Source organism: Larimichthys crocea, chromosome VIII (assembly GCF_000972845.2).
Source record: "Larimichthys crocea isolate SSNF chromosome VIII, L_crocea_2.0, whole genome shotgun sequence".
Lineage (NCBI taxonomy): Eukaryota > Metazoa > Chordata > Actinopteri > Sciaenidae > Larimichthys > Larimichthys crocea.
This window is the reverse complement of record NC_040018.1, coordinates 31,857,751-31,874,496: the sequence shown is the minus strand read 5'-3', so window position 1 is coordinate 31,874,496 and position 16,746 is coordinate 31,857,751. Positions and strand designations below refer to the sequence as shown.

The 16,746-nt window shown below is 47.7% G+C and overlaps 1 pseudogene; it reads right to left on the bottom strand.

Annotated features, from left to right (window-relative positions):
• Window positions 1-8,074, bottom strand: part of LOC113746274 (scavenger receptor cysteine-rich type 1 protein M160-like) — a 15,180-nt pseudogene extending 7,106 nt beyond the window's left edge.
• Window positions 8,075-16,746: the final 8,672 nt, after the last annotated feature.

Sequence of the window (16,746 nt, the reverse complement as noted above, 5' to 3'; positions counted from 1 at the left end):
CGTAGGGAAGATGATAGGACAAACTCCTAGAAGCAGAGTCCCAGAGCCACCTAAAAAAAGAAAGGTGTGGGACCAGAGCTCACACCTGTGTGAGTACGCTCTTCTCAGATCTTCTGAGGAAACAGCAAACTCACACAGTCCAGATCTGTAGGCAGCAGTCTCCAGTGCACTTCTGGTCCATAAGGGAGACTCCCAGGTATGTCAGGTGATGCAACGTCCTGGTTCCATGTCTCCCATAGATTTCAAGCTCCAGTGGTTCCTGCACAGCGACTTCGTGCCTCTCCACCACACTGACAGGTTCGGAAGCAGAAGACAATAGACAGGTCATCAGTCAGACCGAACAAGTGAGTTGCATCAGCAAAAAAAGGAACCAATTAGCAACGCTGGCATAGCGCTCTTCTACCTGAACAAGGGGAGTTCACACAGCAGCATTCCAGTTAGCGATGCGTTTTCATCAGTTGATCCTGAGCTTCCTAAACAGTCCAGGAGAGCAACTCAATGGCTTCACACTGGAATCTCGTGTGGTCCACAATTGGAGCCTTTCCATTCTAAAATCTCGCATGGGACGAGCTCCGGGGGCCCCCCTGGAGAGCTAATGAGCCCACACAGCCAGAGCTCCTAAAGCTCCCATAAAATACCTATTGCTATTCTGCACTTCCTGCTGGTCAAAGTCAGCCTTCAAGCACACTAGGTAGCAGGTGCGCTGAGAGTGGCAGGAAACTACTGGTCAGACTTGTCACGGTCTGAGTCGGCCTGACACAGCCTAGTACCGCCATCGCATGTGCAATGCCTGCAGAGCTGCAGAGATAACTAGACAGTATGTACAGTCACAGATAGAAGAGAACAAACATGCGGAGAGACAGCTACAATAGAAAGAAGGTTATGTCCTCAACTACAACATTTCATGATTCCAACTGATAAGGAACAACGCCAGACATTCACTTCATCGGGTACAACATGACATGGTGGACACCATTGACCATGCAACAATCGCTGTTTACAGTGAACCAAAACTAGTTTTTTTGTACCGAGTCAGGGCTGATAAACATTGTTTATTTCTGCTGTGCAGTTGGACATTGGACAATGGGGGGACTCTGGAGACTGACTCACTCTGGAGCCACACAGCTCTAGGTCGGACGGTAGAGGAAACGGAGCTTAAGCAACTTCGGTCCTAGTGTTGGCGGTCGTCGACTTCACTCTGGAGTCGTCAACTCATAATCACATCACGGTTGTTAGAGGTTGGCCTAAGGCTTGGTCCTCTCCACCCACTCCAAATACAGTCATTAACGTGAAGAAATGTCTCTTGGATTACGTCTTCATAGTTATCTAGACAATAAAACCAAGTCCAGTTGTCGCAGATTGAACTCACTCTCAAAGGAAAGGACACACTGGATGACTGAGGAACCTTCACTTAGATCATAGTATATTATATATTGGCAGTTGTTTATTCGTTAGCTGTTGCTTGGTTGTCTTGAAGGCCAACCTGACAACTGCTCGTTTTGCCAGCTAGCGCAAATGGGGGCGGGCGCTATGTTTGGGTCTCCTGCCCTGCTATGAACTTCCTATTATACACAAGAGTGTATGTCACGTCTCGGTATAGTGACCTGTCTCTTGTAGTGGAGAAGGTAGTCTGATGAAGGTCATAATTTCTATGTTATAGATCGGACAAAGATTGAGGAATACACGGCAGGCAGAACATAAGAAGGCTCAGTTGTCAACAATGGGTAACAGATACATTGTGGATCAGAGCGTATGATGTTCCATAGTATGATGGCACTGGAGGGATTACCGTGATGGGGCGAGTGGAAGATGGATTCAGATGATGGTGGGACGAGAGGGGAAGCAGGAGATGTCAGCCACCAAGGTCCATTGGGTCGGCACAGCAGATGCACATGGGGCGTAAAAAAAAGAAAGTGTGACGCGGCCGAAGAGCAGGAAGGGGCGAGCCTGGACAGATCTGAAATGCTGCCAGGAGTGGTACGGCGGAGGCGTAAGCAGGCGTGGGCACGTCACATCTATACTAGTGCAAATGAAACGGGGTAAGGAAAGGGGGGGAAAGCAACATGGCGGCGAGGGACAAGAGATCCAGATCTCGGCGGAGAAAAGAGAGGTGGGCGGGGTGGCGGGGGGGAATCGAAACAACGGAAGGCTAGAAAAAAAAGGGGGGGGAAGGCAGGCGAGAAGGACGGGCCTAGAAATACAACTGAGGGTGTCAGCTGAACAAGGGAGACAACACGAAATGGGGGTGTCGATCCATCATACCTTGATACGGTGACACACTCGCATGAATGGTCTATCCAGTGTGCTAGCAATCAGCAAAAAAGCTGCCTACAAACATATGGCGAGTGCCTGGTTAATTACGAGGGCGACACTGTGGCACTTCCAGCCAAGAAAGGTCAAAAAAAGATAGTATCAATTAAGTTAATTTAGTGTTCAAGTTGGGAAGAGAGAGGGGAAGAGTAGGGAGTAGGGGATAACCGGCGTCAGATGAACCCATTAGTTTAAAAGGTGTCCAACCGGAAAAGCAGGCTGGACAGTGTATTCGTATACAGAAAGATCAGAGAGAGCCTATCAGCTCCAAAGAACAAAGTGAGTTTCAATGCAGTTTCATCAATCATCATACAGACAAGAAAAGTAACAAGTGAACCAACAAATCGTACAGCAGCTAAGCGAGAGCTCTCTACTTAGTAAACTGTTTAGTAAATGGACCTGTAGCGTGGTGAGTTCCATACTACATTTTCTACTCTACCAACTACTCACCGGTCCAAAGTCTCTATTCCCTTTTCCAGGTCATCACATTAGACAAGCTGTTGAGTGTGGAATTTATCGGTTATCCTGAGCTTCTGCATTCCAGGGAGAGCAGTACTCTATGGCTCTCGTTCCACACTGGACATCTTTGGGTCCACTATGGAGCCATTCCGTCCACTTCTCGCATAGAGGCGCGCCTTCCCTGGAAGTCGGTACTGAAATGAGCCCCACAGCCGAGCGTTGTCCTCCGAACAGAACCATCACTCTGGCAGCACCTGTGGGGTGGTTCAAAGTCAGCCTTCACACACTGAGGATCCAGCGCTGTGGATCCAACTGGTCATGGTGACTTTACCTCCCAAGTCTGCCTGAACACTAGAGAGACTAGTCCCATTCCACACCCCTGGACAGAGTTGCGGGGGGGGGGGGGGGGGGGGGGGGGGGGGGGGGGGGGGAGGGGGGGGGAGGGGGAGGGGGGGGGGGGGAAGGGGGGGGGGGGGGGGCGGAGGGGGGTTGGGGGGGGGGGGGAGGGGGGGGGGGGGGGGGTGGGGGGGGGGGGGGTGGGGGGGGGGGGGGGGGGGGGGGGGGGGGGTGGGGGTAACAGAAAAACTACAGGAGAGAAGAAAGACAGAAAACAAAAGATCAGACACAAATAAAAAGATGTCCTCAAAAAACAACCAACAGTGATCAACATGGATCAGAACCATTCCCAGATCATCAGTTGTGTTCTGGAGTTATCCTCTCCTGAGAGTAACACATGGGTCCCGTGTGGGTCTTGAGGTGCCCGTCTGGGCTCTGTGGGGTCCGTGTGGGCCCTTGAGGTCCCGTGGGGCCCTGAGGTCCATCAGCAGTATTAGTTGGGTTGGCTTTTGAGTTTGGAACAGTAGGTGCCAGTTGTTCTCAACACTGTGGTGTCCAGGGTCACAGAGACCTGTTGCGCCTTATAGACATAAGAGATAGCTTGTTGTGGACGTCCAATCTGCGTAAACAGACATCTGTGTCTCCAGACGAGAACATGCTGACAATAACACCCCAGGGTAAGACATTCCTGTGACTCATTCTGGGCGGTAGTATTTGTGCTGGTTATTTGGGTTTTAAAGTCGATCCACCAGGATGAGTTGGGCAGAATGTGAGACCGACTCAGGCACTGTCTGTCTGAATGAACGTTTGAGAGTGTCCTCTAATTCTCCTTGGCCAAGCGTCAATAAATAACAGCATCGACATCAGAGGCTCCTGAAACACTTTCTGAACTCTGACCTTTGACCTTTGACCTTTGACTTCAGCAACTTCTCCACAACATCACTTCATGGTTAACAACAGAAACACGTGGACACCATTGACCATCACATCCTGTTACAGACACTGGAAACTCTAATTCAGGCTTAAAGGACCGCACTGAGCTGGTTTTAAGTACCTGTTCAATCAGATCCATCTCAGTTTTTGGTCATGGTTAAGGATGAACCTCCCATGAACAGACTCTTCTCTTCTTCTCTCATGTCTTTCCATCTGAAACAGTCAGCCCTTATGCCAATGTTACTAACTAGCTCTCCCTGAGGCTGAACAAATTCACAGTACGTTGAACGTGCCTCCACAGGTTCCTGAAGAGCCGTTTGGGAAGCTCAGGTGGTCGTGCTGGTCACCACCACTGTGGGCAAGTTCCGCTGCTTTCCCTCCGCTAAATCTAGCACAATCAGGCAAAGACGGTGGATCATCAGACCTGAGGCGCTGAAATGAAGCCTGGCTGCTGAAACAAGGACCTGTAACCACACCCAACTGTCCAGTCAAAGCGTCCTGCTCTAATCCCTGCATAACTTTAAGCCTTAATATAACGTGAACAGGTGGTTGTATATAAATCACCCTCAAGTCAGTTTTACATGAACGGGGAAATTAGTCTAAAGAGACCAAGATGTTTTTTTGTACCAGGCGTAAACATGTTTATTTTCTGCTGTGAAGTTGGACAGTTTGGACTGGGGACTTATGGAGACTGAATCACTCTGGAGCCACTCAGGTGGGACGTTGTAGGAACTGCAGCGTTTGAAGCACTTCCTGTGTTGGCGTCTCTTCACAGTCACAAGAGGTTGGTGCTTGGTCTCCCCTCAATCATTCTTAACTCGGAAAAAGTCCTTTGGATGAGAACGTCTCTACATGATCTACAACCAAGTCCAGTTGTCCAGATTGAACTCTTCTCAAAAAAGACGACCTGGATGACTGAGACAACTTCACAACTATATTATTTTGTAAGTTGTTTTGTTGCTGTCTGCTGATCCCAACGGTCTCTGCTCATGGGGGAATTGTTGGGTCCTGTAGAATAAGTTTAAAGAGTACAGGCTAAGAACCTCTTCTGTATGGAAAGAGTCGGAGATAACCTTTGTTTATGATCGAATTTAATATAATAGACTGAATAGTCAGTGGTTCTTCTGGGTTACGTAACTTCAGTATATGATGTCATAGATTGTCACTGAGTTGGTTAAACCTGAGGACAGTGAGATTCAGGATGGAGAAGAGGAAGAGGATGTACAGAGTCCCGTCAGAGCAAGACAGACCCAAAAAAAAGAAAGGTTTGTGCCGACCGACACGTATCGCGATATACTCTGTCTCTCTGACTTCTAGAGTAAACAGCAGAGCCAGCATGTCCGATCGTCGCCAGGTCATGCACTCCATCCCTCAGGGTCCGCATAGTTCGAAGCACATTTCCTTGGTGTCGTCATGGGGTTCCACATCACTGGTCTCCATTCTCCCAAAGTTTCAGCTCCAGTGTTCCTGCACAGCGACTGTGTCCCCCACCAACCTGACAGGTTCTGAACAGAAACAAGAGAGTCATCAGTCAGAACAATTGAGTTTTTCATCAGAAACAAATGAACCAATCAAAGCTGTGCACTCCTCTTCTACCTGATCAGGTGAGTCCAACAGCTTTTTCCAGGTGACAGGTGTTTTCTAGTTGATCCTGATCGTTCTACAGTACCAGGGAAGCAGAACTTCGTGCCCTCCACACTGGGAACTCTTTGGTCCACATTGGAGCCCTCACTCTCCATAGAGCGCCCCCTGGAGGACATGGAGAGGGCCCCACAGCGAGCCCCTACATACCACCTTCTGCATCCTGCGGTCAAAGTCCAGCTTCAACAACACTGAGACCAGCGCTGTTCAGACTGGTCAGACTTGACCTCCAGCCTCGCCTGAACACAGACTGAGTCCCATCCAGCCCCCCGCCTGACAAGTCCTGCAGAGATAACAGAAGATACAAAGAGAGAAGAGAAAAGACAGCCAGACACCTAAATAAAAAGATGTCCTCAACAACAATTCAGTGATTCCCACTGTCTAGAACAATACCAACATCACTTCATGGTTAACAACAGAACACGTCTTAAAAACAGCACAGACTACAGCAACGTTACCATCACATTTATTTTTAATTCACAGGTGGTCTCCATTATGTCACTGATCGACTTACCTGAACAGGTGACATTCAGGATGGAGGAAGAGGAATCTGATGATGTGACACAGTCCCTCAGAGCAGATCCAGACCGAACACAGTCAGTCCTGATCATCCACACAGATCTAGAAGAGGACTCCTCTCTCTTTCTCAGAGAAACAGCAGAGCCACAGTCCAGATCTCTGCAGACAGCAGCTGCATCCTTCAGGGTCCAGTCAGAGTCAGAGTAATCCACTGGTCTCCATTCTCCCTGATGTTTCAGCTCCAGTGTTCCTGCACAGCGACTGTGTCCTCCCACCAACCTGACAGGTTCTGAACAGAAACAAGAGAGTCATCAGTCAAAGAAGTCACTTTAATTAAAGGCTCATTCTGGTGTTTCTACATCTAACTCTAACCCTGTTAAACGTGCTGCAACACAACCTTTGGGGGACACTGTGCACCGTCAAAAGTCTGTCCACTAAAAGAACTTGTTTTAGCCAGTGACAGGCTCAGAAGACGACGGTGGAAATGTGAGTCAGTAAATCATCTCACCCTTTAAGAAAAAGGTCTATCTCTATAATAATCACAATGACAAAGACAAACTCTTTTAGTGGACATTCAATGGGCACAATTACCCTCAATGATACATTGACAGCCTTTCAGGACTTCCTGCTGAGGTGATCTACTGGACCAATTCCAATTCTCTTTGTGCATGATAGTCATTCAGACCCTGAAATATGTAACAATGCTCAGGTGTAAAAACACTGGAATCAGCCTTTAGAAAAGGGTCAAAGGTGAAACTGAAACTTGATTTCTGCTTCTGTGGTTCTTAACTTCTCTTTTCTTTCTACATTTACCTTCTGAGTTGTCTGTTTCTCCAGTCTGCAGTCCTGAGGAGAAACCCAGAAGAGAAGCATCAGTATGAAGCAGCATGTTCTGGTCGAGGGTTACATGCATGTAGGGTTGTGGTGGTGAACTCAAAGCAGTGTATGGTTAAGAGGAATCCCTGATTCAGGTATGATCTGTTTGTTTTTTGCTCAACACAGGAAAGAACTAATCAGGACCCAACACTAAAGTTTTCCTTTATCGATTGAAATTTTTGCATACATACTTACTTACATACGTATTTGCACCTAAATATATAACTATAAATAAAAAGCCTCTTCAGTTTACTTCAGACTGCTAATATGTTTATTTTGGAAACGCTACAGAAACACTCTGTACCTGCTCAGTGTGATAAGGTTTCTGACGGTGACTGCTGTTAGTGACTGAACAGGAAACAAGCTGATAACGAGCTGCATCGTTTCCAGAAAATTTAGTGTGAAGTCGATCTGAGTGTGAATCAGTGACAGTAACGACTGCAGAGAGAAATAATCACTGAGTTATGATCTCTGTTTGCTTTTTGCTCAACACAGGAAACACAACTCATCAGGACTCAACGCTGAAGTTTTCTGTTATTGATTGAAAATTGATTGATTGGAAATTTTATTTCAATCATGTAAAGCCAAAAAAAAATGGGAAAGGAAATATACAAAGAAAAAACACACATGCACACATACATACATGCATGTATGTATGTGTGCATGTATGTACATACACACATGCACGTACATACATACATGCATGTATGTATGTGGTGCTGTTATGTACATACACACATGCACACATACATACATGCATGTATGTATGTGTGCATGTATGTACATACACACATGCACGTACATACATACATACATGCATGTATGTATGTGTGCATGTATGTAATCACAATGCAACATACATCATGCATGCATGTATGTATGTACATACATGCATGCATGTATGTACATACATACATGCATGCAGAGTCCTACCTGAACTCCAAAGCAGCAGCAGCAGCAGCAGAAGGTGATCCATGTCCAGGTAGAGCGTCTCTCTGTCTGTCTGCTCGTCTCTCCCTCTCTGCTCTGATCGTCACATGTGTATCGATGTATATATCACAGAGTTTATCTGTGCACAGGAAGAGGTGGAGCTGTACTCAAATAACAAGCCTCTCTCTCTCTCGCCTCCAACTAGTGCAGTTTAAAAAATGATGTGACCTTTTGTAGCTTGGACCGAGCCCCTTGGGGTCAGCTGAGAGAAGGTGTTGGATTCATAATCCATGTCCATGGGTCAGAAGACGTCACCAAACAATAAGAAACAAGCTGCAGTCGTCTATAACAAATAACAAATGAAATGTAAATCTCACACACTCATATTTTATTCCCAATAGAACATAAAAAACACATCACATGTTAAAACTGAGACATTTTAACATTTCATGGAGAATATTAGCTCATACTGAAGCTGATGGCAGCAACACATCTGAAAGAAGTTGGGACAGAGTGATCCACCATTGTGGAACATCTCCTCGTCTTCTAACCGACTGTACATGTCTGCGAAGGAGTTTCTTGTCTAATGCAGAATTCTAACTGCTCAACAGTCCTGGGCCTTCGTTGCTGAATTTTTTGTTTTATGATGCGCCAAATGTTTTCTATTGGTGAAAGGTCTGCACTGCAGGCAGGCCAGTCCAGCACGGACTCTTCTCCTGATGTTGAGAAGGAGAATGTGGCTTAGTCTGGAAAACAAACACGGACACGAAAACTTCTGGTCCAGATCTTTGACTGAAGATGCTAACAAACAAAAACACAGGAAGTTAACCTGTCCTTCCACTCACCTTTACACCTTTACCCCTAAGGGAATTGTGGGAAATGGAGTTCCTAATATAACACAAGCATTTTATCTATAAATTATGAATAACTTAATTCATCAACATTAAATTCATCAAATAATCACAACATCCTCCCCCCATGGACTTCAGTTCATAAAGAATATAAGAACTGAAGTGGTCTCCTTAATAAAGTTCCTGAAGGAATGTGAACTGCACGTGACTGTACAAGTCCATCCCGACCTGGAAACAGTTCCACAACTCTCTCTAGTTTCCAGGACTGCCTTGATGGGTTATCTTCTCCGATGAGCACAGCATCTCCTACTTTCAGCTCAGAGGGTTGTGGTGTCTCGCAGCGATGGACTGATTTCAAGTCCAACAAATATCCTCTTGCCAGCTGTTCCAGAAGCTGGTCATCAGTCTGTCTGTATCTGCATCTCTGGGTCATTTCCTCCTTGTTAGTTGAGTGAGTGAGTCTGTGACCCACCAAGAAATGATCTGGCGTCAGCGGCTGTGGTTCATTTACATCGTTGTGCACGTCGGTGGCCTTGAGTTTCTTATGGCTTCAGCTTCTGTCAGTAGAGGCCACATTTCCTCAAAGTTGAGCTTAGCTCTTCCAAGCACTTTTCCCAGAATGACTTTGACTGATCGCACAAGTCTCTCCCAGAACCCGGCCCACCATGCAGCTCCTCCCTCAATGAAACGCCAGGTGATGCCCTTTCCTGAGAAGAACTCTCGTAGCCGTGTGTCCTTGATGGTCTTCCAAAGTTCTCTTAAATGCTGATCAGCTCTCTTGAACGTTCTAGCATTGTCTGAACAGTTCACCTTGCACAGTCCTCTTCTTGAAATGAATCTTTTCAATGCTAACAAGAAGTTCTCTGTGGACTGATCAGAGACCAGCTCTAGGTGTATGGCTCTTGTTACTGCACAAGTGAATAATGCAATGTTTGATTTTTCCATGGAGCGTTCCCTTCACATAGCGGCCCTGTGAAATCCACACCAGTGAGCTCAAAGGTGGCCATTCTGTGATTCTGTCCTTTGGGAGTGGTGCGGTGGTCTGCTGTCCGGCCTTAGGCCTGACACTACACCTGAACTACCTGTCTTCCTCTCAGAATCCAGTATGTCTCTCTAATTTGAACTCATGTGTCTCGTACACCTGATACTGAGCTAACAGTAACAAACCCATGGGTGCTTCTCTCTGTGAGTAAAGTCAGAATGCTGGAGCTCATCTTCATCCTGAAATGGTTTCAGCTCTCGGATTCTGGAGTTTCTGGACATTTCCATTCCTTTCTGGACTGAAACTCTGACTCTGGGTTTCTTTGATCCAGTATCTCTGCTTCATGCAGATCTTCTGCTGTCAGTTCACCACATGTTGGTCATGAACCACTTTATCCAGTGCAGCACTATCACTGAGTCTGTCCACAGCCTGTTCCCTAATCTGGCTCCCATCAACTCCAGACGTGGCAGAGTCGTCCTCTTGAGTGGGGCCACTCTGGACTTGGATGTAACCAGGCTTGTATCACAGATTTGAGGACGCTGATTGGCTGAATCGTATGTCAAACGTTCACACCTTGAATCAGTGATTGGTTTACCTGCTTCATAGACCCGCCTCCTCGGGGGCGAGTTCTCCAGAGCTGCTGAGACATGCGCACAAAGGACAGCATGTTGCTGCGCAGGACTCCGATTAGAAGCATGGCTGCTGCTGGAATGCCGACTAATCTGAGAGTTGTCGTTTGCAGTGAGTCCTCTTGATGGGGAGGGAGAACTAGTGAGCCATGGGACTAATGTATGTGTTTCAGCATATGAATCCCATGGACGTTCAGGAGGCTTCGCCTCTGTCTTGGGCCAGACCTGGTTCATGGGTGATTGCTAACTGTCTGTGTGAGGGTTCAGCAACGCTTCAAAGATTTCCTGATGGCCCTGGTTTGATTCCTCTGTGAGAGGTAGACAAAACAATCAAGGTTTTAGGTTGGATAAGGCCAGCTCTGTTTGGTGAGGAGGTGTAGATGGCCTCGGTGTGCTGTGGGTTGGGTGACTCTATCATGTTGAGTGCTTCCGTCTCTTCCACCTTGGGATTCCATCCATTTATACTCTCGTCGAAGGAGCCTGACCTTCATTAGTGCGCTTCATCAACAGGATGAATGGCATCAGTCACTCAGTCAGCCTATGTTAGCTCAACTGTGTGGAGGTTGGCTCAATCTCTGGCTCCAAGGACAGAACAGACAGGCAGACAGGCAGACAGGACAGACAGGCAGACAAGACAGACAGACAGACAGACAGAACCGACAGACAGGCACGGGACAGGACAGACCGCTTGGTTGACAGACAGACAGAAAGCAGCAGACAGACAGGCAGACAGACCGACGAACAGACAGACCGACAGGACAGACAGCTTTGGTTGACAGGGACCGACAGACAGACCGACAGACTCGACTAGGCAGCCAGGACAGACAGACCGGACAGAACCTAGACCGACCAGACAGCTTTGGTTGACAGGACAGACAGCAGACAGGCAGAAGACAGACAGACAGACAGGCAGGCAGACAGACAGACAGACAGACCGACAGACAGGAAGCTTTGGTCTGGACAGACAGACAGGACAGACAGGCAGGACAGGACCTGACCAGACAGACCGTACAGACAGCTTTGGTTGGACAGACAGGAAACAGACAGGACAGCACAGGCAGGCAGGACAGACAGGGACAGACAGGACAGACAGGCAGACAGACCATACAGACAAACAGACAGTCTTTGGTTGACAGACAGACCAGACAGACAGGCAGCCCGACAGCCAGGGACAGCCAGACAGCAGCTTTGGGTTGACAGACAGACCGACCGGACAGGACGACAGACAGACAGATCAGACAGCCAGACAGACCTGCAGACAGACAGACAGACAGACAGGGACAGACAGGCAGACCGGAAGACAGACAGGCATGGACATGCAGACAGACAGGTACAGGCTTGGTGACAGGCCACCAGCAGTGACTGAGAGTGAGCGAAGGCGTCGCCTGTAAAGTTGTTAATCAGAAACTCAAAAGCTCTCTCCTGCTGGTCCCAGAGGTTACGTTCAACACAAACAGACCAACTCCCAGAAGCCACCTTTTCCCTGCAGCGCCTCCTCCTGGTTAGGCCCCGCATCCCTCTCCTGTATGAGGAGTGATAACCCGCGACTGCGGTTTAGTCATGGGTTATATGTCGATCGGTCCCTGTGTATGAGCACCTTCTACTGATACTGTTGCGCCCGCCCGCGACGTGTTGTTCGCGACCTCCGGTTCCTCTGCGTTGTCCCGTTGCGGGCCGACTGACCGGCAGCTAATCACCGGACGCTATGTGTGGCGCCTCCATGCCGGCTAGACTTATCCCTTATACTAGAGCATTTGCTAGCTTTCTCGTGGCGATCGCTTCAGGGCTCGAATGCCGCGGAATCCGGACATCCGAGCTCCATCGGTCACCTAAGATAGTTGTATTGCGTGTCTGCTACAAATCGTTCGTACGCGGCATGTCTGGGGTATGCAACGATGGTACTCCTGGGCATGGGCTGCAGTGTACCACGAGGATCGCCGGTGTAGCAGTTCGCGTTCTTCCGCCCATCTATCATCTCCTTGACGATAGTCCAAATAGGAGCCCCACCAGTTCCGAGGAAGCCGGAACCGTCTCAGCCGCTCTTTCCTTCTGCCAACGCGCGGAAGGGCCTACCCGAGACTATATCGCCCCGCCGCCTGCTTGTACGTGTTGAGCGCGATATAGCTCCTAGGTGGAGTCGGAGCAGAATGCATGAGACTGCCGAGCTCACAAGTACTATCGTGGTTATCCGCTGTACACACACCAACGACACGAACGCTCTACAGTACTGGCGCTCCACTAGAGGAGGCCAGGCGCTAAGAGTACCGCATGGCTTAGCTCCCAATCGGAACACAGAGTTCCTCGTCGAGGCAAGAGTGTAGGAGCACCAGGAAGGCGAACTACACGCCTTCTGGCTCATTTCACTCAGTTGAGGACCTTCCGTAAACACAAAGATACTATTGGACCGGAGCCTTTGTTACTTTTGGGGTCTTTCTAAATTTTGAGTTACCTGAAATGTTGAAATGAAACTGATTTGATTCAATAAGGATTTAAAAGGAATAGATTGGTGGATTTTGGCTGTGAAATCAGATGAATCAATCCCCAAACCCCTCCCCATGTGGAACAGAAACACCACAAACTGTGTCTGAGAGTGATGTATATGTCCATGTTTGCCATGCTGAAAAGAGGATGTGCTGGTCTGACCCCCCTCCTCCTTTTCAGGGTGGAGCCTGCCCTGGAGTCCGCTGGTGATGAGACCAAGGTCCCTGGGAAGTGTAAGTGTGTTTTTTTAATTTGATCATGAAAAACAAACCCATCTTTCAAACTGTGAAACTCATCCTTCAATCTTTGAGTATCATCATCAATGATATGAAATGATGATTAGATTAATACCTGTTCTTGTTTCCTCTCCATCAGATTCCTGTTGAAAATCAACAGTTCGACAACAAACACAGTAACACCAAGACATCAAACTGTCCTGTACAACAACAGAAGATGTGACACATTGATGTGGAGGATCAGCTTCATATCCTGATTCCCCATCAAGACAGATTTGACCTTGCCTCAAGCTAGCTGTTAGCCAACTGGGCTGGACTGGTCGATGTACTGGTGATGGTTCGAGTGAGGGAAAGAGTTCATATATCAGGAGGTTACAGAAGAATCGAGAAGGGGACAGGATACAATGGACAGTGTGTTTTTTGAAGAATGATTCCATTCCTCTGGAGACTGTACTGCTCTATGATGATGGTCGTTACTCTGTCTGTCCACATCACAAGAAAAACCATCCACCTCCCTCCTCCTCTCCTCCCGTCCCTCCTCCTCCCTCCTCCTCCGTCCTCCTCCTCCTCCCTCCTCGGGTCTCTGACAGAGTAATCAGTTGGTTGTGGACTGTCCTGGCTGGCTCTCCTGTCCTTCTACAGCTGTCTCCTTCGCCGACACACTGATCCACCTCACACACTTCAACACCACATTCCACTGCAACCGCTTTTTAATCCGGGTTTTGGGTTTCGGGTTCTTGGCCTTGGTTGTCAGTGTTCCTCTGTGTGGTCTGTAGGACGGGAGTCTCCCTCCTGTGAGACAAAAACATGTTTCTGCCTTGAACAGATCAGTTTGAGTGTTGTCCAGAATCAACCAGCGATGTTTATTTCGTCCTCCACACCTGTGTCCCTGGTTAGATTTCTGGTGGGGCCCTTTGGGCTGCTGTCCATACCCTCTCTCTACCCCCCATGTTTTCCTGTCTGCGGTTCTCCTACGTTGTCCGTAAAGACATAAATGTCCACAAACACAAGACAGAAAGCTGAATATAAATGTGTCCATGCAGCACAAGAGTGTGACGGCTTAGAAAATGTTCAAGAAGTGTGTGTGTTGTGTTGTGGGTGTGTGGAGTGTGTGGTGAGAGAGTGTGTGGCGTGTGTTCGGTGTGTGGTGAGTGTTGTGTGTGTGAGAGAGTGTGTTTTGTGTGATTGTGTGTGGGTGTGTGGTGTGGTTGTGTAGTGTGTGTGTGAGATGGGTGTGTTGTGGTGTTTGTGTGGTTGTTGTCCTTGGTGAGTTGCCGTGTGTGGCGTGTGTGCGTGTGCACATGTGTGTGAGAGAGGGATGTGTGTGAGAAGTTGTTAGTGTGTGTGTGTTGGAGGTGGTGTGGAGGGTGTGTGTGGTGTTGGGGTGTTGTTTGGTTGATGTGGGTTGGGTGTTGTGAGTAGAGTGTGTTTTGTGGGTGGTGGTGTAGAGGTGTGTGTGGGGGTTGTGTTGTGGAGGAGTTGTGTTGTGTTTGGTGATGTGATGAAGGGGTTGGTGACGTGGTGGGCTGGATGTGCTGAGAGCTGTGTGTGGGTTGTGTGTGTGTGTGAAGAAGTGTGTGGTGTGTGTGTGTGTGTGTTTGATGTTAGATGTTGTGGGGTGTGTGGAGAGCTGTGTTTGTGTGTGTGGGTGTGGAGAGAAGTGGGTGTGGGTTGTGTGTGCGAGAGTTGTGTGTGTTGTGTGCGTGTGTGTCGGGTGTTGTGCTGTTTTGAAGGTTGGTGTGTGTTGTGTTGTGTGAGATGTGTGGCGTGTGTGTGTGGGCTGTGAGTTGTGTTGTGAGTCGTGTGTCTTGTGTGTGTGTGAGCTTGTGTGTTGTGTCGTGTGTGTAGTGTGTGGTTGTCTGGGAGTGTGAGTGTGACGTGTGTTGTGTGCGTGTGGTAGTGTGTTTGTGGCGTTGTGAGTTGGTGCACGTTGCCGTGTTGGTGTTGGGGTTGGCGTGGGTGGGGTGGTTTGTTCTTGCTGGTGTGTTTTTGAGTTCTTGGTTGTGCGGGTGTGGTCTGTGTGGTGTGGGGGAGGGTGTGTGTGGATGTCTGTGGTGTGTGGGTGTTCTGCGTGTGTGTGGTGTGTGTGCTGTGTGTGTGGTGGTTGTTGGGGTGTGTGTGTGTGTGTGTGTGTGTGTGTGTGTGAAGCCCGAGCTTGTCCCACAGCAGGAAACACAACCCATTCTAAAGTGTCCATGAGCTGTGCAGCTATTTGCGTTAGAACTCACTAACGTCACTGGAGCGAAGAAAACCGTAGTCTCACTATTCAGGAACAAGCAGCGCAGCACTGTCCTGACGGCATCATCACTTCCTTTTTAAAGAGCTTTGTATCTCTTGGAGATGTTTGGCTTTGTCTTGTCCTTCCAGGACAGAACGGCCAGTTTGTCAACTTGCAGATGACGCCGGCGATGATATTTGTAACGGAGTGATGCTGTCCTAGTTCTTTTTTTTCAAATGTCATTTTTCTGAACTTTGTGTGCTGTTTGTTTTAGGATTCTTTCTTTCTGCGATCAGCTGTTTTCAAGAAAAGGAGGATAAAACAAGTGTTGCTCTGTTTTTGTACCTTTTCTTTCTTTCTTTGTGACGGCAGTGTTATCTTTGGACCAGTCTATGTTAAAGGTAGACAGTCTTCCACTGTTCCACTGAAATGAAACCAGCATTCATCAGCACCAGTCCACTTGGGTCTGACCCGTGTGTGTGACCAGTCCTATGATGACAAACCCTGAAGTTGAATGCTCTGATTCTTGCTACTGATAGTTTGATTTCTGTTGTTTTCAACACAGTGTCATGTAATCAATCCTCTCAGCACTGGAGTGTTTTTTTGTTGTCCTCTCATTGTAATGTTAATTGGACTAATTAAAACCAGTCTCTGATTGAATTCTGCTTTTGTTCTTGTTTCTATTGTTATTCTAAATAGTTGTACTTTCAAAATAAACTTCTTTGATTTCATTTATTGTTATTTTAGAGACAAAAAAGTGTATTTCAAAATAAAACAATCAGTCCAGAAGTTTAATAAATATCAAACATTGTTTTTTACAAATCAAAACTCAGACTTCAGTTTGTTGGACCACAGCGCCCCCACGTGGAACCCAACGTGGTACTACAGCAGCCATGCAGCGGACACCATGGCTCACCTGTCCTGTACAGCCCTCTGACAGGTGAGCTGGTTTGTCCATGGTACCTGTCAGTGGCGGATCACAGCCATCGAGGAGAGGATGGACAACTGTTTGCAGTGTTTGATAAAGTTTCACAGCTGTTCCATGAGTCACGTGAGAAGAACAAAGATATAATATAATTATAAGTGTGAATATAAAATATAAAGCCCACAGTCATCTAAAGACCTGAAGAACAAGAACAAGCAGAACACCTGGTTCACCTGAGACCATGACGACAGGTAGCGGGACTGTCTGTTCACAGTGACACCAGTGGCGGCACAAAAATACAATGAACACAGAAGAGAACAATATGAAATCATTCATGTTTTCAGCGTGTTTTTTGTGTTTTAAATAATGTGTTGTACATCCATGAATATGTGTCAAATATGAATCTAACATCCCCTGCAT